Here is a 27489-nt window from a genome sequence, read left to right as displayed (position 1 = left end):
TCGCGAACGGGGAGCCAGCACCCTGGGGGCGAGGATGTGAAAGAGAACGGCCTTCATTTTGTGTGAGACGCCAGAACACCGTTTAGCCCACGCGCACCGAGTTCTGCCTACGACGTAACTCTGAAGAAAGTTGACACGTGTTGAGCGCGGTCTGAGACACGGGCCCCATACTTGCTCGAAAGCTCATCTTGCTTCTTTCCTGTGCTGGTCCTCCGGCCCCCAGTCCCTCTCTGTCTTTTGCTCCCCTGCTTCTTTCTTCCTGCCCCGGGGCTCTGTGTCCCCCGCCCTCATCCTGGATCTCCGGGACTGAACTTCACAGGCCGAGGCACAGGGGCCAGCCCCCCCCCCCTGCCTAATCTCATCCTCACACACCCTGCCGGCTGCACACGGAGCCTGAGATTCATAAGGCAGCTGGTGACTCTCCCTGTTCACAACACAGCTGGGGCAGAGGAGATAGGACCGCGGGCCCAGCCCTCTGGCAGAGGCCACAGCGGGGACTCTGGCTACCGTGGAGACGCAGGCCTGGCCCAGTGGGGACACACACAGGCCCGGCGGACTCACACAGGGGCCCAGCAGGACACACACAGGCAGGCCCAGTGGGGACCCACACGGGCCCAGCGGGGACCCACACGGGCCCAGCGGGGACACACACACGGCCCCAGCGGGGACACACACACGGCCCCAGCGGGGACACACACACGGCCCCAGCGGGGACACACACACGGGCCCAGCGGGGACACACACGGGCCCAGCGGGGACACACACAAGGGCCCAGCGGGGACACACACACGAGCCCAGCGGGGACACACACAAGGGCCCAGCGGGGACACACACACAGTGGCCCTCGCTGGGGGCGGGTGGGCATGAGGAGTGGGTGTCACAAAGCCCAGCTGGTTGTGAGTGGACCAAACTTCCACTCAAATTACTTGCTGTCCCTCGGACTCTGTCTTCATCTCAAGAATGCAAATAATACTGGTCCTGCTGAATAAATAGGTAGTTTTGAGGACCGTGCAGTTGAGCGGTGCCCTCCACACTTAGGTCTGGGGTCCAAGCCCTCCATGGCCGCAGGTCAGCCAACCCTGGCACCTGCCGGTCCAGGTCGCATTTCTCCTTCGGGACTCGGCTCCCCCGAGAAGGCTGGGCCACGGCCCCGACTAGCCCTCAGTCTCTGCCCGACTTCCCGAGACATGACTGTTGCCGGCCGGCACACGCCCGTGTTCACAGATCTGGATCGTGGGAGTCCAAACCCAAGCCTGGAAGCAGGTGCTTCAGCGGGTCGCTGAGGGCATCGAACAAGACCCACCCCCGAACCAGTCAGCGTGCTTGGCTCGCCGTCCGTGCTCGGTCGAGGTTTGGGAAGACTTCTGTGCTGCTCAGCGTCTAACAGGATCGTTTGCTCCCCGTCTCGGGCGTGAGCTCTTTAAAAGCCAGCCGTGTCTTCTGTTCTCTCGCTAGATCACCAGTTGTGGCTTTCGTGTGTGGGGTGATCCATAAACACCTTGACTCCCCTCCCACCCCCATTTTGGCTAACTTGTGTCTCACAGCTGCAAGAACATCAGATTCCTGCGGCAGGTGTAAGTGTCCCTGTTTCACCGACAAGAAAACGAGGGCCCGGAGGGACTTTGTGGCGGGACCGAGGTTTCGCGGCTGCCAGACTGATGCTATGGCCTTGTTTGTGCCGTGCGGCACAGTCTCGGTAGAACAGATTCTAAGCCTTAATCTTATTTCCTGGTTATATCGATACCGTACAGACTCTCGGTGTTCAACAAAACCAGCAAACTCTTGATTGATTATAAAAAGTCTGGAGGTGCAGGGGTGCCTGGGGGGCTCAGTCGGTCGGATGTCCGACTTTGGCCCAGATCACGATCTCGCGGTCCGTGAGCTCGAGCCCCGCGTCGGGCTCTGTGCTGGCAGCTCGGAGCCTGGAGCCCGCTTCGGGTTCTGTGTCTCCCTCTCTCTCTGCCCCTCCCCTGCTGTCTCTCTCTCTCAAAAATGAACAAAAGATTCATCAGCAACCTGGAGGTGCAGGGTGTGTGAATGGTGCCAGAGCTTTAACTGAAGGCAGTAATGCGCTCTCTGTTGTGCTACAGGTTTGGTTTTCTCCCGAATCGATGGGCTTGCAGGCTCAGTCGCGTTTGTCGCTTTGAAAGCACGCGCTTTCTCCTGTGTGCCCCGGCCACCCCGAGTCACAAAGATTTTGGTGCCCAAGGTCCTCGGGCAGTTTTCTGACTTTCAGGAATGTTGGATCATTACAACATTACAATGTTGGATCATGTTACAAAACGGCAGCTAGACGGTTTGAGACAAAGCGCACCGTCCTCCCTTTGCCCGAAACACACGCTTCTCCTTCCTTTCCGGGTCTCCAGATACGTTTCTTCTAGACGGCGGAATTGTGACCACTGGCGATCTTTTGGGAACGAATCTTTGGGGAGTAGCACACGTCTCGGGAACGAAATTCCTTCGTGACGTGGGGCGTCGCACAAAACCCAGCAGGGAAGTGGCGCTGTGGTGACTCAGCAGGATGCGGCGTCTGCCCCTCGTCCGAGAATGGTGGCGCGTGCGGCCCTGCGGGCAGAGCTCCGGCGCTGGCACGTCCCATCTTCACGGTCTCTGCTCCTTCCCCTTCGGGCTCGGCTCTCCCTGCGACACTCCCCTCCCGGCCCCCACGGCAAAGGTCCTGTGGCAGCCAGGACTGTGCTGTTTGCTCCTGGGCCCAGCCGTGGGGGAGCTAGTGGGCTCGGGCTGTGGGGGCGGGTCTGTGACGACAGCCCGCCTCACCCCTACTTCCAAGGCCTTCCCTGTTCGGGGAAGCGGGGGAGCCCCAGGGCAACCCACAAGCCCCCAGGTCTCTAGCAGCCGTCTGTGGGACGAGGAAATGGTCGTTTTTACATTAGACCCTTTCTCTGCTGGAATGTTACGCGCGTTCGGCAATCGGGCCTTTCTCTGCTGGAATGTTACGCGCGTTCGGCAATCGGGCCTTGGCGGTGCGGGACTAGGGAGAAGATCTCATTTGGATTCTCAGCACCCGCGTGAGAAGTCCTCGTGTTCACAAAACAGTGAATGCGCCGGTTCTCAAAACACGAGAGGCTAAATCAGGAGAATCGTAGCCACCCAGAAAAGAGGCCAGGTGTTAGCGTCGTCACAGGAGGGGGTCCAGACAGGTTGGGTTCCAGTACGGACTCTGTCACTTAATAGCACTGTGACTCTGGCCAGATTAAGTACCCTTTCTGTGCCTCCGTTTTCTCGTCTCTCAATGAGGAGAACAAGAGTAACCGCCTTCTGGGTTTATTAAATTAAATGAATATCGTTATTTTATTTTATTTTTTAAAATATTTTATTTATTTTTGAGAGAGAGAGAGGCAGAGTATGAGTGGGGGAGGGGCAGAGAGAGAGAGAGGGAGACACAGAATCTGAAGCAGGGTCCAGGCTCCGCGCTGTCAGCCCAGAGCCCGACATGGGACTCAAACCCGTGAACCACAAGTTCATGACCTGAGCTGAAGTCGGATGCCTAACCGACTGGGCCACCCAGGCGCCCCAAACTGAATGACTATCTCAAAAGTGATTAAAATAGTGCCTAACATGTAATAAATTCTGTACCAGGGTTTGCTGAATATGCACGCATATTTAGAAGCTCTCTCCGCTGTGTACATCCCCGTGATGTTGGATACAACAGCCAGATTTGTCAGCTAGGGCCCATCATTAAACCAAAAGGCTTTGAGTATACCACAGCATACTGCAGTATGGAAAGCTCACCTCCACCCCTGCTCTTTCCTCGAGGTTGTCTGCAAGAAATGGGTACCTGGCATCGCGTCTCCCCGTTGGATTCTTGCCGAGGTGTAGACGCCCATAGGCTTCCCAGACTGAGGGGCGCCATTGGTGTTTCCACCTTGAACTGAGGCAGGGCTTTAAACGGGCTGTGTGCGCTCGTCTTTGGAGAATGCTTGCTCTGCGCGGGCCCTGTGATGAGAGGAAGAAGGCCCACACCCGGCCCCTGCTGGGAGCACTCTCTCTGGGCCACACACACGTTGGATGCCCGTGGGCCTCGGGTCAGGCATTTCTGACAACCGGCATCGAGTCCTAGGCTTTTCTCTCTGGAAGGAAAGTCCATCTCCCTGCGTGCGAGGAGGGCCATCTGCCCCCCAGAGCGGTGGATGAGAGGCGTTTCCATCGTCGGTCCTCGGGTCCCATCACGCGTGAGCACTGTGAGAGCCCGGCCTGATGCGCGTCGGCAGTGGCGGGTGTTACAAAACGGCAGCTAGACGGTTTGAGACAAAGCGCACCGTCCTCCCTTTGCCCGAAACACACACTTCTCCTTCCTTTCCGGGTCTCCAGATACGTTTCTTCTAGACGGCGGTCATTAAAGCCAGACGCGGGCCTCTGCAGACTCGTGGGAGGGCGCAGCTCCGACGTGGGGGTGCAGATGTTCCGGCCCTGGAAGGGGCGGGCTTTCCCGGCAGAGACGGAGGTGCTCGCACCGTTGTATCTTGTGCTGTGTGTGTCTGTCCTGATTGGCGAGATGTGAGCTTCGGTGTCAGGGTCAGGAGGTGGCTGGCGCTCTGTGGTGCGGCCTGAGGGCCCCTCGGGATGCTCCGTGCAGGGACTGTGCGGGAGGGAGGGAGGGACTGAGAGCTCCGAGCGCCCTCACTTCGGGGGACACAGGGGACCAGGTTTCTTTGCTGAGCGCAGCTGGGATCAGATCTCCTTGCGAGTCGTCCGCCAGTCCGCATCGCTAATGGCACCAAATATGCCAATGTCCCCTTACTTCGGCATCCCTCAAAGCGTGGCTCAGTCCAGCCTCCGTTTCTCCTGCGGAGGCAGGCTTCCCTCGCTGTCCGAAGGCGGAGCGCTCCTCCGGAAACTTCCGTAAGCTGAAGCGGCGTAAATGGAAGAAGCAGGTACCTCTCATTTATATGGAAGGCATCGGAGCATTCCCACCCCCGAGAAATAGCCCGCCAGGCTTTTCTGGTACCGTCGGGCACATCTGGCCGACGGCTGCACAAAACTGATGCTCAGAGACGCCCGCCGTGGGGAGGCCGCCTGGGGATGTCGCGTGGGGCCCGGGGAAGGAGCTGGGCGGGCGCCGTCGCTGCCCCCTAACGGCCGCTGTTTCACTTTCTCTCACAAAAGTGAAAATCTGCTTCGGGTTTCTCCTGCTTAGCGAGACCGGGTGCTAAGGAAGGTCTTTCGAAGAAGCAGAGCGCACCACACAGACTTCTGGGAAGCGGGGTTCGCGCCCCTGGCATATTCTGTCTCCCGCAGACTCACTGGCGGTGGAGCCATAGAACGGGCGGCACAGGGTCAGACACCGGAGCTGGAGGCCCGGGGCACCCGCGTGCCTGGGGAGCCAGTCTCTGCTGGTCCCTGCTGGCCACTGGGGGCCCCTGCCGGTGTCGGCCGTGACGCCGTGACCCTGTCCCGGACAGCGGCCAGAGCGGCAGTCACGCCACCGCCCACGGAGGTCCTTCACGGCTCCCCCTCGGCTGCGGGACAACCCGGAAGCCCTGAGCTCTGGGGGGAGGGGGCTCTGGGCCCCGCAGTCTCGACGCCGGGGTCACCGTGGTGCTTTTGTGCGGCCCCCGAGAGCGGCGTCCCCAGGGCTTCGATGGACCGTGCAGGTGTCTCCCACATCCTCCCCGGGGAAGGGGCGCCTGAGAAGGGGCGGCCGTCCAGAAGGCTCTCTGCCTCGGTGGGTCTGTGGGAGACGTGGAGGGGCTTGCGGCCTCGCGGCTCGAGTCCTGTTCCCGCGGCCCCCCGCAGCTTGGAGCCCCCGCTCTGCTACCCGTGCCTCTCCCCCTCGCCTGTCCCAGCTTCATGGGATTCCCTCTCCGGACTGGCCTGTGTGTGGAGGGGGGGGGTGTCTGCGGTGCTCCCCAAGGACCCGCCCCAGGGGCTGCCCTACTTCTGGGAAAGGGGGACAGGCTGCCTCCTGCAGGGGTGTAGACCCGCCTCCGGCAGGTGGGGGGACCTAGGGTTTTCCCCGGGGTCAGATCAGGGCTCTAGGATTGTTGCAGGTGGCCGTCTGGAGCCCTGGAGGCCCGTCAGGGGGCCAGGACTTGAGGCGAGGAGCCAGGGGGAGCAGACACCCCGCTAGTGTCTCGGGGACTGCCAGCCCTCGTGCCTCGGAGTCGGGTGGGCAGGTTAGTGTTGCCACGAAGAGGTGGGTTTGCTGCGGCTCTGAAGGGGCTTCTGGAGCGGCTGTTCACCCCCGTCCCTGCTCCTCCCGGGCCCTGTCTGCTGAGAGGGGACAGAGGACGGATGACCCAGTGCTTGAAAAAGCCTGGCTGAACATGTAAAATAAAAGGCAGAGGATGTGGTTTGGGTTGTCCCCGAAAAAGGTCTCTATTTATACGTGGAAGGATATTTATAAGGATATATGTGGAAGGTCTCTATTTATATATGGAAGCCCACAAGATGGGGCTTCTTGTGGAGGCGGTGGCTGTCCTCTGCCCGAGCTGCCCCCACAGGGCCCGTGGTGGATGCGTCACCGCCGCGGCCGGGTGGGACGTTTGTCCGCTTTCTAGACCCGCGGCCCCCCGCTGCCCCCGCCACGGCTGCGGGGTTAGACCAGATGCTTCGCCTTGCCCAGACTCTATTTAACGAGTGCCTCTCCGCCTTTTAGGAGGTGACAGGAGGTGCCATTAACTCCTGTCTGTGACCTGCTCAGAGGTCCCCAGATGAAAGTGCTGTATAAATACCTGGATTTTGTCCATGAGGAGAAACCTGTTTTCACAGCCACCTGTGATCATCGAGCCGGTAGACCAGCTTTCAGGACTTCGTGTTCAGATCCTCGGAGGATGCTTTCTTCCTTCAGCGTCTTTTCCTTCTTCTTCAAAAATACTGTTTAGCAGGGGCGCCTGGGGACCTCAGTCATTGGTTAAGCGTCCAACTTTGGCTCAGGTCATGATCTCACGGCTCCCAAGTTCGGGCCCCACGTCGGGCTCTGTGCCGACAGCTCGGAGCCTGGAGCCTGCTTCGGATTCTGTGTCTCCCTCTCTCTCTACCCCCCCACCTTGCTCACGCTGTCTCTCTTTCTCTCTCTCAAAAATAAATAAACATAAAAAAATAATAAAATAAAAATACTTAGGGAGAATTTTTTTTTAAGTTTTTAAAAAAATTTTTAAGTGTTTATTCATTTTTGAGAGAGAGAGAAAGACAGAAACTGAAGCAGGCTCCAGGCTCTGAGCTGTCAGCACAGAGTCTGACGCAGGGCTTGAACCCACAAGCCGTGAGATCATAACCTCAGCTGGTCAGATGTTTAACTGACTGAGCCCCAGGCAACCCAAAACTTTGTTTTCAAAATACAGGAAGTTGGGGCGCCTGGGTGGCTCAGTCGGTTGAGCGTCTGACTTCGGCTCAGGTCATGATCTCGCAGTTTGTGAGTTCAAGCCCCGCGTCAGGCTCTGTGCCGACAGCTTGGAGCCTGGAGCCTGCTTCGGATTCTGTGTCTCGCTCTCTCTCTACCCCCCCACCTTGCTCACGCTGTCTCTCTTTCTCTCTCTCGAAAATAAATAAACATTTAAAAATAATAAAATAAAAATACTTAAGAAAATTTTTTTTTAATTTTTAAAAAATTTTAAGTGTTTATTCATTTTTGAGAGAGAGAGAGAAAAAGAGAGACAGAGAGAGAGAGACAGAACCTGAAGCAGGCTCCAGGCTCTGAGCTGTCAGCACAGAGTCTGACGCAGGGCTTGAACCCACAAGCCGTGAGATCATAACCTCAGCTGGTCAGATGTTTAACTGACTGAGCCCCAGGCAACCCAAAACTTTGTTTTCAAAATACAGGAAGTTGGGGCGCCTGGGTGGCTCAGTCGGTTGAGCGTCCGACTTCGGCTCAGGTCATGATCTCACGGTTTGTGAGTTTGAGCCCCGCGTCAGGCTCTGTGCCGACAGCTCGGAGCCTGGAGCCTGCTTCCGATTCTGTGTCTCCCTCTCTCCCTGCCCCTCCCCTGCTCACGCTCTGTCTCTCTCCCTGTCTCAAAAATAAATAAAACATTAAAAAAAAAGTTTTAAAAAATAAAATACAGGAAGTAAAACATTTGTGCGCGCCCCCGAGGTGACACCGTCATGGCTGTGTGCTCCGTGCCGCCGCGTCCCCCCTGCGCACCACAGAACCAAGACCCGGAAGGATGTGGGCACGTGAAGCATGGAATTTGGGGTCCTCCGGACCAGGGCTCGAGACCTGCCTCTGCCACCCGTGGCCTGTGTCCTTTGGCCTCTGAGACTCACACAGGGACACGGGCTGGGACAGGGAACGTGGGTCATAGGGGGCGCAGGGGACACAGGACACGGGTCACGGGGAGCGGAGCGTTGGACACAGGACACGGCACGGGCAAGAAGCGACAGCAGGGGGCAGCAAACCCGCACGTTCCTGCCGGGAGATGGCACCTGGCTGAGTGCCGGTTTTCTCAGCCTGCTCTTCAGGAGATTTGGTCATTTCTCCTGGTCACAGTTAGAGTCCCAGCTTTGTCACACAAACCACCCCCCTTTCTGGAGGACGGAACAGAAAGCGGCCCGAGGTTGTAAGGATCCACAGGAGGCTGGCGGTCAGCGCCCTGCTTGTAGGCGGTGGCACCTCGGCGGCAAAGAGCCCCTCGTTCATCATCCTTTTTTTTTTTTTTTATCATCAATATCAGATTATTTATTTATTTATTTATTTATTGTTTCAACTTTTTATTTAAATTTTAGTTAGTTACCACACAGTGCAGTCTTGACTTTAGGAGTGGAACCCAGTGATTTTCATCTCTTCCCTGCAACACCCAGTGCTCGTCCCAACAAGCGCCCTCCTCAGTGCCCATCCCCCACCAGCCCCCCCCCCCCCAACCTTCCTCCACTTACCGCCTTCCTCTCCAACATTTGAACACAAATCTGCACTCTAGCTACATTATTTGCTCGGTATTTTAACCGCCACTCATATGAAACGGACACAGACGGATTTGAAAAGAAACCCACTATCATCTATGGGAATTACTATACTTCCGGTACATACTGGGCGTTGTCGCTCAGAGCGGTGGCTTCCAGAACCTTCTGATGGCCCGCTGTTGTGTGAGTGGGCGCCCAGCAGGTGTATACCCATTTATTTGTAATTTTATACATGCATTACGGTACCAATGTATTATGCTCCTTATAAATATGCATAAAAATCCAGAAAAGACAGGTGAAGATAACGTAAACAGTAGTCTTAAATGTCTTGTCAAATGCAATGTTTCCGTTACTGCCATCAGCTAATATCTGAGGCACCGTTTATGCCTGGGATTAGGTTTCTCGTTATCAACACCGAATGTAAAGGTGCCTTGCCGATGGTCTTGATAATTTGGGAAACGTTTTGGCTGCCTCGTTTCCCCCGTGATGTGGCTGACCGAGCACAGGCTTTTACTTGTTCACTCCATCTTGTGTCGTTATTTAACCCATGTTTCCTTCTTAGAAAAAAATGGAGGCCTCTTGCCCATTTTTCAGATGATTAATTTAGTTAAAAACTAGGTCTGCTCTGTATGTCCACTTCCCTAGGCCGTCGTAGGTCACGTTGTGAGATGGCCCCGGGATGGAGTCCCCACTGTCAACCCGGTGTCCCGTCCCTGGAGAGCTCGATGACGGATCGCTGATGAGTGGGCCAGGTGAAGGTGTGAAAGCCATTGCTTATATGAATATTAAAAGAGCCTCATTTATTTTGTATTTAATTGTATAAAAATAGCTGGAGGTTCCCCGCAGCATCTGAAAGTATCTGAAAGCGTGAAACCTTCCATAAACCGAAGTGGCAGAGAGGAGAAACAGTTACCGTTGGTTTTTATGGGAAATATTTTTAGCATTTCCAGACCAAAGAAATAACCTGTCTTAGGCTTTTCTGACACCGTAGGGCACATCTTACTGACGGATGCACAAAACTGATGCTTAGAGGCACCTGCTGTGGGAATGCTGCGTGGGGGTCCGCGTGGTGGGGGGGAGGGAGCTGGGCGGGGGCCCGGGTGCTGCCCCTGTAACAGCCACTGAAGGCTATTTTCTCTTTTCACTTTCTCTCGTAAAAGTGGAAGTCCGCTTTGGATGCCTTTCAGTTAGCAAGAACAGGTGCTAATATAGGTCTTTGATAAAGGCAAAGCGGTTTGAACTGAACTTTCAAAAACCGGGGGGCACCTGCTCTTCTTCAACTACAAACCCACTACCGTTTGGCCACATCCGTGATTTTTTTTCCACGAGAATGTGAACTTTTAAAAAAAAATTTATTTTTGAGAGAGACAGAGAGAGAGCATGAGTGGGGGGGGGGGGCAGAGAGAGAGGGAGAGAGAGAATCCCAAGGAGCCTCTGAGCTGTCAGCGTAGAGCCCGATGTGGGGCTCGAACCCACGAACTGCGAGATCGTGACCTGAGCCAAGATCAAGAGTCTGATGCTTGACGGGCTGAGCCCCCCCCAGCGCCCCGAGGCCATGACCTTTGAGCGCAGCCGTGGCACCCTATTCATCACTGCATTTTCAGAGCCCCGCTCAGAGCTACAAGTGGCAAATTCTTGCATCTCAAAGCAAAAGTGCTGCGGTAAAGCGTCCTGGGTCTTCCGCTGTTGGGGTCGGGTCGGGGCGAACCCTCTCCCCAGCCCCGACAGTAGGGCCTGGCACACCCTGTCTCTACAGCCGTCTCGGGGCACGTGGTCAGTGGCGTGGTCCTGCACAAAGGAGGCTGATGGGCCGTGTGGCGGGTGTGGCGTCTACCACGGGTAGGACACGGCCGAACGGACGGGGCAGGCGCTTCCCTACCCTCTGTCCCTACACATCGCTACGGTGACATGGTTCTCCCCGCGGGGCCTTCCTGGGCCCCCTCCGGGTTTTTCAGGAGGCCTGGGTGTGCACCTGATGGCTCGGTCCACTCCTCAGGGCTGGCTCGTTTCAGGGGCAGGATTCGCGGGGCCTGGAGATGTGGCACCTGCATATTCATTGGCAGATGTGGGACATACGTGTGTGTGTATGTGTCTCAGCTGTTTCCCTCCCCCCTCTCAGCTCGCCTGAGCTGATGGAGGTGGGGGGAGAGTGGTCCCCATGAGCCCCACGGACCCGGGTCGCTGCGGAGGGAAGGGGCCGAGCTGAGCAGATCTTGGAGGGATGCCTGGCCCTCAGGGCCTTAGCCCGTGGGGTGTGCAGGGGCGGCAGGCGGGGGAGCTTAGGTGGCCGAGCTGGCCCAAAAACCCGGATGCAGGAGCTTGGACCCCGCAGCGAGCTTGCGCTAGGCTGGGGCGGGGCTGGTCTCAGCCCTGCCGGGGTTTGCTCATCGCCCTGGATTGGCCTTGGTGCCTCGCTGCCAGGGCATTGCTGTGTGATGGGAGATGCGTTCTTGGCTTTCTGTTCTGGAACGAACACTGGCCAAGGAGAAATGCCGCACGCACGGCCGCCGGGGAGGCCGCAGCAGCAGAGCGGGCCCTCCCAGGGGTGACCGCTAACTGCAGCCTCAACACTTCTCTGTGTGTGCGATGCAGCAGCTTGTTCAGCGCTGTGGATGCATCATTACCGCAATAAACATTTATCGAGGGAAGGGCACCGACTATGCAAGATAGACGTGGTGCCTGTCCCCGGAGCCTGTCTCTTTCATGCAGTTGCTGTGATCACTCTGTGACCCAGGCCGGGTGGGAGAACTAGCCTCATTTTACCCCCCGGGGAAACTGAGGGAAAAGAGTGGCACTCTGGGGCAGGAGGAGCATCTGTGGCTTGTGTTCCTCATTTAGTCCTGTGTTGGCACGCTACCGGATGGTGATCATCCGGATAGTTTTAACTCAGCAAAGGTTGGTTGACTGAAGGCCTGCTGGTTCCTTGTTTGCCACGGCTGTGTGAGGAGAGGCCCCGCGTGTCCGTGGATTGTAGTGGAATAGTTTGGACGTGTGCAGCTGTGAGAAGCAGGCAGCCTGGCTTCGTGCATGTGGTTTTCCCGATAAGCAGCCTGGAGATGGCAGGTCTGGAGCTGGGTCGGTAGCTCCGGGACATCAGGGCAGTGGGTTGGCATTTATGCTATTCTCTTGGCCCTCCCCTCACAGTGGCAAGGTGGCTGCAGCAGCTCCAGCCATCACATCCCCATCATATCCCCGTATACTTGGCCCAGAGGTAAACCCAGGACAGCACGTGTGTGGACTGTCTTCATGAACCTCCTTTCCTTTCAGGGAGGAGGATTTTTCCCCGAGCCATACGTCCACAGCAGATTTCCCAGATTTCCCCTCTAATTCATTGACCAGAGCTTGTTTTGAATCCATCCATTAAATAATCTGGAAACAGGAAACGTGTTTGCTAATTTTGACTTGGTTTGATTCATGCCCTAAAGCGAGCGTATTGCCAAGCAAGCAAAACTGAGATTCCATCAGTCGGGAACAGGAAGTATTGGGAACGGACACGGGGTGGGTGAGTCGTACTGTTTGCCCCAAGTGATCGACACCCTTCGAGTTAGGAAATGACTTTTGTTCTCACCCGTCCTTCCACCGCCGTGCCCCCTCTAGTGACGCTCCCCGGTTTTCCTTTGGGTGTGGAGGGTGCTGGGGGAGGACTCTGTCTCCACCGTCCCCAGGGTGGGAACACGATCTGAGCCAGGCTGGGGGGAGGGGCTCAGTTTCAGGACTTGTCTGAATGTTGGGAGGAGATGTGTTTGCCTCACCCAGGGTGTGTGCAGGGAGCATGCTAGCCCGGGGTGGCTGCCTACACGAATGAGCAAAGCTAACCCAGAGGAAAGGAGGTGGGGACAAACGTGGTCCGAATGAAACTGCCTGAGCCCCCGTGTGCAGCCGTGACAGGTTTCTGCCTGACTATTCGGTTTCACGACCCGGTAAACCTGTGCTCCCTGCTCCGATCTGATCTCTTACACACAAGCTAGTTTACGTTGTGAAAGCTTCCTGCCTGGAATCAGTACAGGGCAGTGGGGTGTTACACGCGAAGGAGCCGACGACAATGTCCCATCCCTGCTGCTGGCTTGAATTTCACTGCTGTGGGGGGAGGGATGGGGTGGAGGCCGCCAAGCTGAGGGGGAGGGTAGAGCCCTCGGGCGGTTGCTAAGAGACGGAACTCCCAGGCCAGAGCCCGCAGTAAGGATGACTTCTCTTGCTTTGGTTAATATCCTGTGAAATGACTAAATGCAAATGGACCGACGGAGCGCTAGGTCCTGGGCTGACCGAGCACTAGGTACTGGGCTGACGGGCCACCCTAATTCAGTACGACCTCAACTTTATTACACCTGCAGAGACCCCATTTCCTAACAAGGGCACATTCACGGGTACTGAGTATGGTTTCTTACAGGTACTTGTACGGCTGGGGACACAGTTCACCCTGTTGACGCCTGCTAAGCAAGAAGTAGATGGTTAATTACTACTTGTTGAGTGAACAAACGAAATGCGTGACGTGTGATGGGATGTAAGGGGTGTGCGTGGTTAAGCGAGGTGACAGGACCTTCAGTGCTGCGTGGAGTTCGGACTGTGCTTTGCCTACGGTGGTAAAGCCCATTAATGGAAATGCTGAGTTGATTTTGCAGGGTCAGGTGGCAGAGAGGAATGGTTTATAGTTTGAGATTTACGAATTTTACTTTTGAATTAACTTTTATTTTTTTAGTTTATCTTTTTTATTTTGAGAGAGAGAGACAGACAGCGCAAGCAGGGGAGGGGTAGAGAGAGAGGGAGAGAGAACCCCCGCAGGCTCCTTACTGTCAGCGCAGAGCCCGATGTGGGGCTCGAACCCACAAACCGTGACCTGAGCTGAAACCAAGAGTCGGATGCTTAACCAACTGAGCCCCCACAGGCGCCCGGGATTTAAGAATTTTAGATCTTCGGTCTGCCTAGAGATGTCACCTTGATTCTACAAACGAACGATCGTTAAAAATACCACCGTTGGAACACCCGAGCAGCAAGTCCGCGCGGGCTTAGAACAGAGGTTCCTTCTGCGTTGAAGTCTTCGAGAGGAGCCGTAACTGACTCCGGAAAAGCAAACCTGGAAAAAGCCAGCGGTCAGACCAGCGTGACCGTGCCCACGTCTTCTACTGCAACAGCGTCCCTTACGGCCTCCACGATCGCATGTCGTCACCACACACGGCGCCTCCGCCCGAGCCTCCAAAGTCTCGCGCGGACGTGGCCTTTTCTACGGCGTCGTGACCGAGGCCGGTGCTCTCGCTCACGGGCACGTCCAGGCTGGTTCCTGCTGACTGAGCGGCGGGTGCGGGTGCCGTGCTGGCAGGTCCTCGTCAACGGGCACAAGAGGAGAAGGCCGCGTGGGGGCGGGGACGCGCACCGAGAAGGCCAAGGAGAAGGCCGCATGCAGGCCCAAGCCCCACGGTGCGGTCCAGCGAATGCCAGGACGGCCAGCAAGCACCAGGAGAGGTGAGGGTGGGTGCTCCCCTCCCTTGAGGGAGCACAGCCCCGCCATCGCCTTGATTTCACACCTGTGGGGGAGCCCTGCTGGCCAAAGCCGCCAGCCTGTGGTGTGGACGGCGACCCCGGGCGACGAGGACCTCGTTCCTTCATCCCAGGTTAGCTGTCTGAAGCTTCATGTCCTCGTGTCCTCTGCTCCGTCAGCACATTAGCCGTTGCAACTATTAACAGTCGTTGGGGCTTGGGGGCTGCTGCTGAGCTTGTTCTGGAAAGGGACCGTGTCGGCAGGTGACCCTCAAATGTGGTGGTTGAGGACAGTTAAACGAGGGGACATGCAAAGGTGTGGGCGGGGGAGGGCCTAACGGGCGGTGAGGGGTGAGTCCCACCACAGGGTGACAGAGGGTGCCGGGACAGGCAGGGTGGGGGCGGTGCCCACGAGGTGCCTGCGTGCGGGACCTGGGCCTGCCATGGACACGAGTGGCCACCGTCACCTTCAGAGCAGCAGGGGGCGGGGGGCACGTTTCCGATCGTCTGCTTCATCTATCCTCGGATGCCTGTTGGCCTCTCCCGACCAGAAGCTGGAGGCCAGGGAGGCCACGGCCACCATCTGCGAGGCTGGCCTCCCTGGATGCAGAGTGAGGTCCCGGGACACGGGGCGTGGGCAGTGTGTGCGGCTGGGGCCCTGTGCAGCGAGGGCCAGCAGTTGGCAGCCTGCCCAGCCACCTCTGGTCTGGCTGTCCCGGGTGTGCCCGGTTGGGACAGCCCCCTTTCAAGCCTGTTTGCATTTTGGTGGCACTTTTTTTTAGGTGGGAAGTGGATGTTTCTTAATGCCAAGTTGTCATGTAGGTTCTCTGATGGCTCAAGGGTGAGGGGGCAGAGACGGAGGGAGGGCCACCTAAAATTAGGACAAGTCATGGGGGAAAGGCTGCCAGCGGAGAATACTGACTCGGGTAGAGGCGAGGATCACCGGCCACATGTGAGCTGGGTGCCACGCGGCGGAGAGGACAAGCTGCAGAAAGTTCCGGAACGACGCAGACTCAGCCCCGAGACAGAGGGGCCAGGGGTTTCTGAGCGTGTGAATCAGAGGGAGCAAAATAGCGTCCTCCTTGTGGGCTGGTGGGGCGGCGTAAGTGCGTCCACGCGCGGAGAAGCGCTCGTTGGCCAAAGCGCTGTGTCGATACGCGGCAGCTGCCGGGCCTTCAGGGAGACACCTGGCCAACGTCAGCGGACCCAGTGGGCTGTGAGCCACCGCCTGCTCACGGTCAGCGTCGCCCCCAACACACGACTCCATTCCCTCCACCGGCAGCACGGGACCCGGGGCAGGAAGGGCAGATTGAAGAATAGGAATCGGACGCACCGATCGAGGGGGAAAGGGTGCGACCTGGGCTTTGCCAAACTGCCGACTTTGTTCAGTGCTGGAACTGTCCCCTGAGAGTCTCACGGACCTGGTAGTTTTCTGCCGAGAGGAGGCGTGTGTCCTGAATATTCATGAGCAGGTGTGTGGGGGAGGGCCAGGGCCTTGAACCACCCCCAAGGCCAGGTCCGGTTTGATCGTTCCACTCTGGTTTTAGCCAAGACAGGTAGCAAATTCAAAGAGCTTTGGTTTGGGGGGATTGTCTTTCCTTTTTTTTAAAATTAAAAAAAAATTTTTTTTAAGTGTATTTATTTATTTTGAGAGACAGAGCACGCAGGAGGGACAGAGAGAGAGAGAGAATCCCAAGCAGGCTCCGCACTGTCAGCACAGAGCCCGATGCGGGGTTTGAAGTCAGGAACCGTGAGATTGTGACCTGCGCAGAAATCAAGAGGTGGATGTTCAATCGACTGAGCCCCCCAGGCGCCTCTGGTTTGGGGGTATTTTCAAACCCCATGACCCCGTTCCCCTTCGTGAGCGCCGGGAACATTCCTCTGGCTCTCGCTGTATCTTGGGCCGTGTCTTCTCTGTGATTGTTCCTGGTCCCCTCTCTGCTTACTAAGGCTTAGCTTCACAACTTAAATGCAGCTTTCCTCCAAGTTCTATCTTCCCATCTTTTATCTTCTTTTCCAGGCTCCCTTCCTGCAGGGTCTGAGCTATGACCGTTTTTCTGACGCTCTCCTGGATGTCCTCATGCACATCTCTCATCAGTGACGAAAACTGGCCGCATTGAAACGACACCCACTTTCCGCCTCGCTGCTCCGTTTGCCGTGTTTACCTACGTGGCTGCTGGGGGCCCCTACCCTGGCCGGATGCCCCGCCAGCTTCCAGCCTTTGCCCTCCATTCTCTCTGGACTCCGGTGCCTCTCGACGTCCGAATGATCGATTGCCAACCCCGTGCTTTCTTCCTGTGAACCTCTCATCCCAGGGCCGTGGCTCTGCTCTAACTTCCACCCTGATTAACTCTACTCTGGGTATTTCAGGAGCTTCTGGGTGGGTCAGGTTTCCAGCCCATCTTCCCCGTTGTCACGCGGGTGTTCTTCTATGACACGGGTCAGATAGTGTCTGGTTCAAGCCCTGGTTGTGGCCTCAGGCCCTGGAGGATGTGGCCCCGACCTGCCTTTCCGGCCCCCTCGCCCACCGCGTCTGTCTCCTCCGGCTCCCCGCGCCACCCCACCTGCCTTTCCTGCCTCCATGTCCTTGCTCTGCCGTCTGAGGGACCCTCCTTGCTTCCACTCAGAGCCTCCTCCCCTGGAAGCTTTCCCTCCGCCACCTGGTTGGAACGCATCGGTCCCCGCTTTGCCCTTCCGCGTGGTTTTGCTTCCTCTTCTCCTAGGGAACCTCTTTCCTGTCTGCTTTGTATTATAGCCACTCGCTTTGTCTCCAGATCGGGAGCTGCGGGAGGAGGGCCACGGAATCTTCCTCACTTCTGTGGTCCCGTGGCTCCATCCACGGGACCGTGCGTGAAGCCCGGTGGGTTCTCCTCACCCGTCAGCTGGTGCACGACGACTGCCGAAGTCACACGCTGTGGGTAATCGTGGCCTTCAAGGCTGGCCTTGAAGATCGCAGCTTCAGAACCCCTGCCCTCTCGTCGCCGGGGACAGAGGCGCAGAAGAAGAAAATCCGGTTCCTGGAGGCGCAGTGCAAATGCAGCTGTGTTTCCGTTCCACGTGGCTCCTGTGGCTTTTGTCTCATGGCCTCGACTTGAAATTTCCTTTGGAAACTTGAAATGCAACCCAAACCGTTCCTTCCATGTCGCTTGGTAATACGGCTCTCTGAGCCCTTAGCTCCCGCTCGGGCATTTGCCCCGAAAAAAAAGAACAGTGCTGCCAAATGGGGCTAATTCCACTCTACCGGCCCTGCAGGTGTCGTCGTGAGGAGGGCTTTAACCGGGGCACATGTAGACTCTCCGATATGTCAACAAGCTAGGCGTTGCGTTCATTTAAAACATGTGAATAAATGCAGCTGCATCTGGCCGTACGAACAGTCAAAGGGAGACTGCGGTGCTAAACCAGGTGAGAAGAGGCTCTAAATCGAGAGAGACACCCAGCTTCGAGGATAATTTAAGGAGTATTAATAAATATATGTAGAAAACTCAGGCAGCAGAATTCATACCTCCAGCTTGTCTTTTTGTCGCCCTGCGAGCCAGCAAAACTCGTAATGACAGCTTTAGAACAACAAAGAGAGAACTGGCAGGTTACCAGAACCAATTAAGTGGCGAGAAAGGAAGTCACATGCGTTCGACACGCATGTTGGAATTCTCCGCTACTATACTTAAAATAATTATATAACTTCGTATGTCTCATTAGAATTTTTTTTTATTAAGAGTTAAGCTGTGTTCAGCTTCCAAAACCTGCGTTTCCAGCAGTCACCTTGGAAGTGTTTGTTTGAAGGCCTAACACACTTTCTCCTAAAAATACATGGGGCGCCTGGGTGGCTCAGTCGGTTAAGCCTCCGACTTCAGCTCAGGTCACGATCTCGCGGTCCGTGAGTTCGAGCCCCGCGTCGGGCTCTGGGCTGACGGCTCAGAGCCTGGAGCCTGTTTCCGATTCTGTGTCTCCCTCTCTCTCTGCCCCTCCCCCGTTTATGCTCTGTCTCTCTCTGTCTCAAAAATAAATAAACGTTAAAAATAAATAAATAAAAAAAAATAAAAATACAACTGGGTGCCCAGGCTGGCCCACTAACACCATTTAAACTTATAATATTGGGGCGCCTGGGTGGCTCAGTCGGTTGAGCGTCCGACTTAGGCTCAGGTCACGATCTCACGGCTTGTGAGTTCAAGCCCCGCGTCGGGCTCTGTGCTGACAGCTCGGAACCTGGAACCTGCTTCAGATTCTGTGTTTCCCTCTCTCTCTGCCCCTCCCCCCCTCACACTCTGTCTCTTTCAAAAATAAATAAACATTGAAAAATTTAAAAAAATAAATTAAAAACTGATAATATCAGTCGGTGCCAGGTTGTATGTCTGCAAGAAAAATTTGTAGCAAAATCCTTCTCCGTTGCAACATTAGCATTTAGGTAAGTGATTTAATCCGTCATCCCTGAAACTGATTATGGAAGGTTTTCATTTTTACTAAACAGTGACACCTATGGGGACATAGGGCTAGTTAAGGAAGGATGATGGTATAGATCGGTGCTGCCGGTCCGCAGGGAAATGTGTGTCCTTAGACGTTCCGGGAGGTGATGGGATCTTCAGGACATGAGACCTGGCTTCCTAGTGTCAGGCCTACCTTCCTCCTTGAGAGGGCGTGTCGCTGGCACTGTTGTGCACTAACCACGCTGGGCTCGCTTTTCCTCGGCTCGCACGTGGAAGAAACTGGAGGACTGGGGAGCCTGGGTGGCTCAGTAGGTTAAGCGGCCGACTTCGGCTCAGGTCATGATCTCGCGGTCCGTGAGTTCGAGCCCCGCGTCGGGCTCTGGGCTGACAGCTCGGAGCCTGGAGCCTGTTTCCGATTCTGTGTCTCCCTCTCTCTGACCCTCCCCTGTTCATGCTCTGTCTCTCCCTGTCTCAAAAATAAGTAAATGTTAAAAAATAAAAATAAGGGGCGCCTGGGTGGCTCAGTCTGTTGGGCGGCCGACTTCGGCTCAGATCACGATCTCACACTCCGTGAGTTCGAGCCCCACGTCGGGCTCTGTGCTGACAGCTCGGAGCCTGGAGCCTGTTTCAGATTCTGTGTCTCCCTCTCTCTGACCCTCCCCCGTTCATGCTCTGTATCTCTCTGTCTCAAAAATAAATAAACGTTAAAAAAAAAAATTAAAAAAAAAATAAATAAAAAATAAAAAATAAAAAAAAAAAGAAGAAACTGGAGGACAGAGGGAGTTTCCCTGAGGGAATTGAGGACAAGTTGCACGACAGGAAAGCGGGAGACGAGGCTCTTGAATAGGGTGCGTGTGCGTACGAGAAATAAATTTGCCTGACTGGGAAAATGGGGCCGAGTCAGCAAAACCGCCCCATTTCCCCTTCAAGGAGAAGCAGCCGTTCATCAGATTTGAGCGTCTGGGCCGTTAGCAGGCGGGGCCGTGGCCTCTTGACCTCGGGAAGAAGCAGGAAGGACGCGGCGAGGAGCTGACTGTTCTTTATGGGACGTTCTTCATAACTCGGTGCCTACTGTTGTCCCTCATACACAACTTTGGCTTTCACGATGATGATTTGTTTCTCTTCCATCCTCCATGCAGAGGGAACACCCGTATCCTATCTCGACATTGTTTGTCTCTCTCCGTCTCCACCACCGTCACCTCTGATCCAGCCTGGTGCCACCATGCAGACGAAACTTCCGTCACACCTGTCTCCAGCCAAAGGTTTGGTGGTTTCCCGTCTCGTTGTAAGCGGGAGCTTTGTGCCGAGCGTTCGAGGCCCCCGCCGCATTCTAGGCTCCTGTTTCTAGGCCATAGGAGCCTAGAAAGATGTGCCACGCTTAGGGCTCTTGGTGGAAAAGTACAGAAACCGTTCCCAGTGAACCTGGGCAGAAACACTTTGTTATGAGGGCATTTTGTAGCTCCCGGAATGACCGGGAAGGCTACGGAACCAGGCTTGGACATGGACAGGACCAAGGGCACCAGGTGTCTGCCCGGGGGCCATCTTGTTGGAACGCCACCACAGATGCCTGCTGTCCACCCCTCCACATAGCAGCTGCGATCGATGATCTTTGTAAAACTTAACTCTGACTGTGAAACTCTCCTGCTGTTACGTCGTCAGGAATTTCTTTGGTCTCTGTCCCAGGTTCCTAGCGTGGAGCTTCTAAAACCCACCGGATTTCCCAAGTGATAGGAGCGCCACCGTTTCGTGGTGGTTCTTGATGGTTTATGCTGACGAGATAGCCCACCCCAGAAACACCAAGCCTGTGGTCAGTCGGGCTGTGAGCACGTGGTGCCAGCCTGCCCTCGGGGGAGGAGAGGCTGTTGAAGGTGCAGTCCAGGGGTGCCTGGGTGGCTCAGTCAGTTGACCGTCCGACTTTGGCTTAGGTCACGATCTCGTGCTCCATGAGTTCTAGCCCCGCGTCAGGCTCTGGGGCTGACAGCTCAGAGGCTGGAGCCTGTTTCGGATTCTGTGTCTCCCTCTCTCTGACCCTCCCCGTTCATGCTCTGTGTCTTTCTGTCTCAAAAATAAATAAACGTTAAAAAAATTAAAAAAAAAAAAAAGGTGCAGTCCAACCACGTGGCCCATGATTCAGCCCACCAGTCTCTCCGTGGTGACCAAACCCCACAGATACTCTGGGCACTGAGGCCGGAGGGAGCTGCCCCGGTTGGTGACACACCCTGGGTCCCTGGAGGTCCCCGGGGGAGGATATGGAGGCTCTGCCTTTGGGCCTCCCCTAGACCTGGCTTTATGTGTCTCTCCATCTGGCCGGTCCTGATTCGAATCCAGCTCTAACCACAGGCACCGCGCTTCCCTGGGGGCTGTGAGTCACCCTAGTGAGGAGGCCATAGCAACCCCTGCATTTTTAGCCACTTGGTCAGACGTGTGGGCGGCCTCAGGACCCTGAGCTCATAGCTGGCATTGAAGCAGTGACTGCCTTCTTGGGGGCTGTGCCCTTGAACCAGGGGGCTCTGCGCTGACTCTGGGTGGTCAGTGTCAGAACCCCAGGAAACCGCCTGCTTTTCGCCTTCAACTGGATTTTATTAAACCAGAAGAAAATGAGTCTCATCCTGGCTGGGCCAGACGTGACCCCGCTGTCTCTCCGGCACCACGTCCCTCTGAGCTCCTCCTGGTTTGCCGTGCTCCAGACACGCCGGCCTTTCCCCGTCCCTCACGCTCGCCATGCTGGCTCCCTTTCTGGGCCTCGCACCTGCCGTTCCCTCTGCCTGGAATGCCTTTCCTCAGATCTGTGCCTGGACCTTCCTGGGGCTGGAAGGGCCGTTGGTCCTGTGTGCCACGTGTGTCCTGTGCACCTCCAGACCCACAACCTAGAGGTGCAGCTGGGTTGCTTGCTTGGTTATAGATCACAGGACAGGACTCAAAAGAGACGCGGTGGGTCTGTTACTGATAATTCTGCAGTCTGCCCGATCAGGTGTGAGGTCTGACCTCTAGTAGGTGGCTCTGGGGCTGTGAGAGACAAGAGGTTCTCTTTCACGGTCGTCGAAGCTTTATGGGTCTCGAGCCTTGCAGCCGCTAGCGTCCCTAACGGTGACCCATCCAGACGCCCCTGTTTGAGTCCGTTCGTGGGGCTGTGTCAGGAGCTGAGCGTTAGTGCTGTCGGGGAGCAAAAGTTCCTCTAGGGTTTGAAACAGAGGGAATTTAATGCAGGAATTTGGTAATGGAGGTCTCGCAAGAGTGGCCGAGCAGAAAGGGGGAGGCGAGCAACTCAAAGACTGGCTGCTTTAGGAAGCCCGGCCGCCTCCGGGGGCTGGATGCACAGAAGAGAGCGTGGTGTTGCCCTGAGCCCACGGCCGCCACAGCAGCAGCGACCGCATCTCCCTGCCTCCCACTTCCCACCTCCCCGTGCAGAACCCACTGGCAAGGGAGTCTGGGAAACGCAGTGTTCAATCTTCCAGCCCTGGGGTGGGGAGGGGGCGGAACTGTGGGCCCTGCCCTTCCCCCCCTTCCCCCCAGGCAAGCCTTCCCTGCCCTCCCAGACCAGAGCAGATCACACTGTGCTCCCTCTTAGAACTTTCTGGACCTAGACCCTCACAGATCTTCCCGCAGCTTGTTCCAGGGTATTACGTTTATATGCACACACAACGTGCATGTATATGTATACACTACACATGTATTTATATCAGTTTCTGTTTTCCCTGCTAGAAGTCTCTAGAAGGCAGGGCCTGGGTGGGTTTTGCTCTTCGGTGTCCGCGGCACCTGCACAGAGCGGACACTCACAAACGTTTGTGGAACGAACGTGGAGCTGCGAGCATCCCACTTACTTCACCAGGCCTCGCCTCTGGTCTGGACTCAGGTGCCTTTCCCCTAACTCTCAGGAAACCTTGGGGTCATCAGAAGCCTTAGCTCTGACAAATAAATGTGTTTGAGTCCGTGACACTGTCTCATTGTCTGCCGGTGATCCTCACGGGGCATCTTTCCTAAAGAGATGGTGATGGGGCACGTTTGACGCAGGGCTCTGGACGGAGACATGTTTTTTTAGCAACAAGGACTGTGACAATCATAAGCCAGAACTAAGACATTCAGCCCCTTAACTGGACCGTTGAAGGATGATCGATGACCACAGGATGGGTGAGTACCCAGGGGCTACCTGTGTTCACACTTTTGAGGTTGTCTCCATACTGGAGGCCGAATGAACAAAAGGATGTCAAAATTCAAAACAGTGATATTTCCTAACAATTGGAGATATTTCAGCTTCTCTGGCAATTCGATAAATGACCAGGGAGGAGCAGAGAGGGCCCCCGACTCTGAATTGGTCTGGAAACAGTGCCGGAGTTTTCAATATGAAGAAATTCTCTTTTTGCCCTTCTCTTTCCTCGGCTTTGCCTGGTAACTACACCATAAATATCCCAAAGGAGGCAGTGCTGAGAGTGACATAGACACCTGTCACCCACCAGGCTCCAGGGCCTGGAGGGCAGAGCGTCTCGTCTCCTCTGGCCCCTCTGACTGATGTTGATACTGACCGAAGTGTATTAGAACTTACATTAGTGTTTCATGGTCATAACGTATTTGGTTAATGATTGTTCATTTTAGTTGTCACTTTACAGATTTATCATTAATTGCTGAGAAGTCGGAAGTCCCCAAAGAATTGCTTTTCCTTTCCCTGTTATTTGTATAGTGTTCTTATTAAAGGAAAACTTTTGGTTAGGAAATGCCAATGTTTCTCAGCTATTTCTCAGGCTGACCAGGTGGGGTTCCAGAGAACTCCTCCCCTCCCAGCAGCTGTCTACCTACACACCGTCCATTCACCAAACCTGTATTGGACACCTGTATTGATCACCCTCCACCCAACTGGCAGCGAGATGCCCGTCCCTGATGCGGGGAGCATGGGTTGCCCCTGGCATGCTCTACTGATGCAGCCATCCCAACTTTTGCTGGGGCCAACTGGAATGCAACACCAGTGGGAATGAATGCACTGGCCACGGTGGTACGTCAGGCATTTGCCAATTTAGGAGGAAGCAGTAATTTAGAAGCTAGAACTGGAAGGTCATAGACAGGAGCAATCGGTGCCTTGAAGAAAGATAGTCAAGGCTAATGGTAATCAATCACCAAATAAGGCCAAATGGGAAGGCTGTGCCAAATGGCCCAAGACAATTGGAACAGTACAAGTGTCCCTGAGACGGTTGAATTGTCATTCTGTCAAGCCTGCTATGCCGAGGTCATGGCCCTGAGTTGGGAAGAGTAGAATCCTGAGACCACAGTGGGGACATCTAGGTCAGTAAAATCTTGAATCTCTAGATCCCTCTGAACCTTCTGGGCCCACAGAAGTGATGCGTTTCTCACTGTTAAAGGCTAGCCCTCCCTCTTTTTTAAGATGATGCCACCAGGCCAATAAGTAGGGTTGAGCCCTTCCATAGCCTGGCTGGAGAAGTGATGGGCCTATGAAGGGAGGAAACGGACCATAGTCTGAGGCAGCTCCAAGACCTCGACGCCATTCTCTGGCACGAGCTGGGAGATTATATGTGGGGGAGGATCCTGAGGGTTCTGGATCAGTGCACATGGGAAAGGATGCTGCGGGTTCTAGATCAGTTCACATGGGGGGGGGATCCTGAGGGTTCTAGACCAGTGTATGTGGGGGAAGATTCTGAGAGAGGGTGCGGGACTGGATCAGTAGATCCTGAGGATCCTGAGGGTTCCAGATCCGTGTACATGGGGGGAGGATCCTGAGGGTTCTGGATCCGTGTACATGGGGGGAGGATCCTGAGGGTTCTAGACCAGTGTATGTGGGGGAAGATTCTGAGAGAGGGCGCGGGACTGGATCAGTAGATCCTGAGGATCCTGAGGGTTCCAGATCCGTGTAGATCCTGAGGATCCTGAGGGTTCCAGATCCGTGTACATGGGGGGAGGATTCTGAGGGTTCTGGATCAGTGTATGTGGGGGAAGATTCTGAGAGAGGGTGCGGGACTGGATCAGTAGATCCTGAGGATCCTGAGGGTTCCAGATCCGTGTAGATCCTGAGGATCCTGTGGGTTCCAGATCCGTGTACATGGGGGGAGGATTCTGAGGGTTCTGGATCAGTGTATGTGGGGGAAGATTCTGAGAGAGGGTGCGGGACTGGATCAGTAGATCCTGAGGATCCTGAGGGTTCCAGATCCGTGTAGATCCTGAGGATCCTGAGGGTTCCAGATCCGTGTACATGGGGGGAGGATTCTGAGGGTTCTGGATCAGTGTATGTGGGGGAAGATTCTGAGAGTTCTGGGATTCTAGATCAGTGTACAGGGGGGTCCTGGGCATTCTAGATCAGTGTACATGGGGGAGGGTTATCGATCCATGTATGTGGGGGGGGATTCTGAGAGAGGGTTCTAGATCAGTAGATGAGTGTCCTGAGGTTTCTAGATCAGTGTACGTGGGGGGAAGATCCTGAGGGTTCTAGATCAGTGTACGTGGGGGAGAATTCTGAGGGTTCTGGGATTGTAGATCAGTGTATGTGGGAAAGCATTCTGAGGATTCTAGATCAGGAGAGGACGTAAAGTTGGATGATGGAAGCATATCAATATGGGACTACGCTTTCATGATACAGGATTTAATATCCTTGCAAAGAGCCTGGGAGATGGTGCTAATATACTGCAAAGATGGCTCTTAGAAGCCTGGAAAAAACAATGGTTCATGCTAACGGAGGTAGAAATGTCAAATGCTGTGGCAGTGAAAGAAGGAATCGTAAGTCTCAGAGAAGTGGGTATGCTAGAGTGGAAATCTTATCTAAAGGTTTTCCGGAAAGCTCACCAACGACTGTGTTTGGTGGTCAGGTCTGACAACACTCTGTTTTCCAAAGTAATAAGGTACATGCTGGAGAAAGGAGCCCCAGCATCCTTGGGAAGCTCAGCGGTGACTCCTCTACAGGCCAGGGCTGCTCTCCGGAGACACTGTGACAGAACCAGGTTCTCTTACAGAAGTGGAAATTATAGATTCCCCAAAGAATTAAGGCCAGGTGGTGGCACATATGTGTCAGAAGCAAAATGGAGCATGATTATTATTATAGCGAGAGGCAAGGTCAGAGTGATAGCCATAGGACCAGGCTCTCGGGGACCTATGGGGATGGTCAGAACACGGTCAGAACACGGTATCCCTAGGGGCCATGAGGGATAAGTGCCATGGGTATTGCTCAGATATGCACTCAAAACTTTTGCAAGGCAAAACTCCATCAAGGATGGAGGGCCAGGAGGCTGAGGGCAAATGTCACAATTTAAAAAGTAATAATTTTTTGGGGCGCCTGGGTGGCGCAGTCGGTTAAGCGTCCGACTTCAGCCAGGTCACGATGTCGCGGTCCGTGAGTTCGAGCCCCGCGTCGGGCTCTGGGCTGATGGCTCGGAGCCTGGAGCCTGTTTCCGATTCTGTGTCTCCCTCTCTCTCTGCCCCTCCCCCGTTCATGCTCTGTCTCTCTCTGTCCCAAAAATAAATAAACGTTGAAAAAAAAAATTTAAAAAGTAATAATTTTTTGACTACTTTCCAGACACGAGACAGTTTTCGGACCCAAAACCGACTACAGAAGTGGCCAAGTCTCCATGGTCTCTGCCATAGAAGGACCCCACAGCTCCACGGCAAGGGGGTATGATAACCATTCCCCCCATCCCTATTGTCATTTACTTGGGTAGCTGGGTTGACTGACGAAAAGGGAATGTTCCGACATTTCAGTGAACGCTCTATATAGGGTCAGAGTTGAAATCGATTTCCAAAGTGTTATCAGGGCTTCCTGTAAGATTAGGGAGGCAAATGGAAGCCAGGTAATAAATGTCATCCTGGATTCGGTATGGTTTACAGCATCTACGACAGAAATGCACCAATCAACCAATTAGGCAGAATGGCTTGACCAGTGATGTAGGCTAGCCTCTCTCACTGGTCACTCTGGTGCTAGTGAGACAGCTGCATGGATGGAGTACTCTTGCTGGCGGGGGAGGCTACGTGGACACAGCAGTGGGGACTCTGACTCGACAAGGCTGCTACATACACTGCTGCTGCTGAACGCCCATCTTCTGGTAATAGGGATCAGTGCTAAGCTCCCGATACGTCATCATCTCTTGAGAAGACGGACCAACCACTTGGTGTCAAGTTGATCGCACTAAACCTCTTCCCCTTGGAAGGCAGAGTGATTCATCTTACCTGCAGTAGACATGTATTACAGGTATGAGTTTGTCTTTCCTGACTTTAGGGTCTCAGCCGGCACCGCCCGCTGAGGGACTCAGTGTTTGACCCACCAACATGGGATCCCATGTAACATCTCAGTGCGTCAAGTAACCCATGGAACAGCACACGAGATGGAACAGTGGGGATGTGATTATGGGGTCCACTTGACCCATCACACTCTCCATCACTCAGAAGGTGCCGGACGGAGGGAGAAATGGAGTCCTCTTTTGAAGGCAAAACCGAGGCATCAGATTGGAGACGGTGCCCTGAGGGGTGGGACGCCTTCTCCAGAAGGCGGCATACACCTTAAAGGAATAGCCATTGTACGTCATGTCTCCAGTAGGTACCATGTATTATATGGGCCTGGACACCAAGGAGTGAAGGCAGGACTGGCTCCACCTTCCATCACTTTCCAAGATGTACTGTTTAAACCATTTGCAGATAATGTGATTATAAATACAGTTGGCTTTAAATCTATCATCTTGTCTTCTGTTTGCTCCATCTGTGTTTTGTCCCTCCTCTCCTCTTTTTACTGCATTTTTGGAGATCAAGTGAGTAC

At 54.9% G+C, this 27489-nt stretch overlaps 1 protein-coding gene across 3 annotated transcripts in view; it reads left to right on the top strand.

Annotated features, from left to right (window-relative positions):
• The window catches only part of CNIH3 (cornichon family AMPA receptor auxiliary protein 3), a 247843-nt gene that overhangs the window by 47565 nt on the left and 172789 nt on the right, over positions 1-27489 (top strand). For all 3 annotated transcript variants that reach the window (XM_086693935.1, XM_086693934.1, XM_086693932.1), the window contains one exon: positions 19892-20014. The gene's annotated coding sequence lies outside the window, so the exon portion shown is untranslated. The remainder of the gene's footprint in view (positions 1-19891; positions 20015-27489) is intronic.

Source organism: Puma concolor, chromosome E4, assembly GCF_028749965.1.
Source record: "Puma concolor isolate L17-30 chromosome E4, mPumCon1.1.hap2, whole genome shotgun sequence".
Classification (NCBI taxonomy): Eukaryota; Metazoa; Chordata; class Mammalia; order Carnivora; family Felidae; genus Puma; species Puma concolor.
Note: the sequence above shows the minus strand (reverse complement) of the source record. Positions and strands in the feature narration are given on the sequence as shown.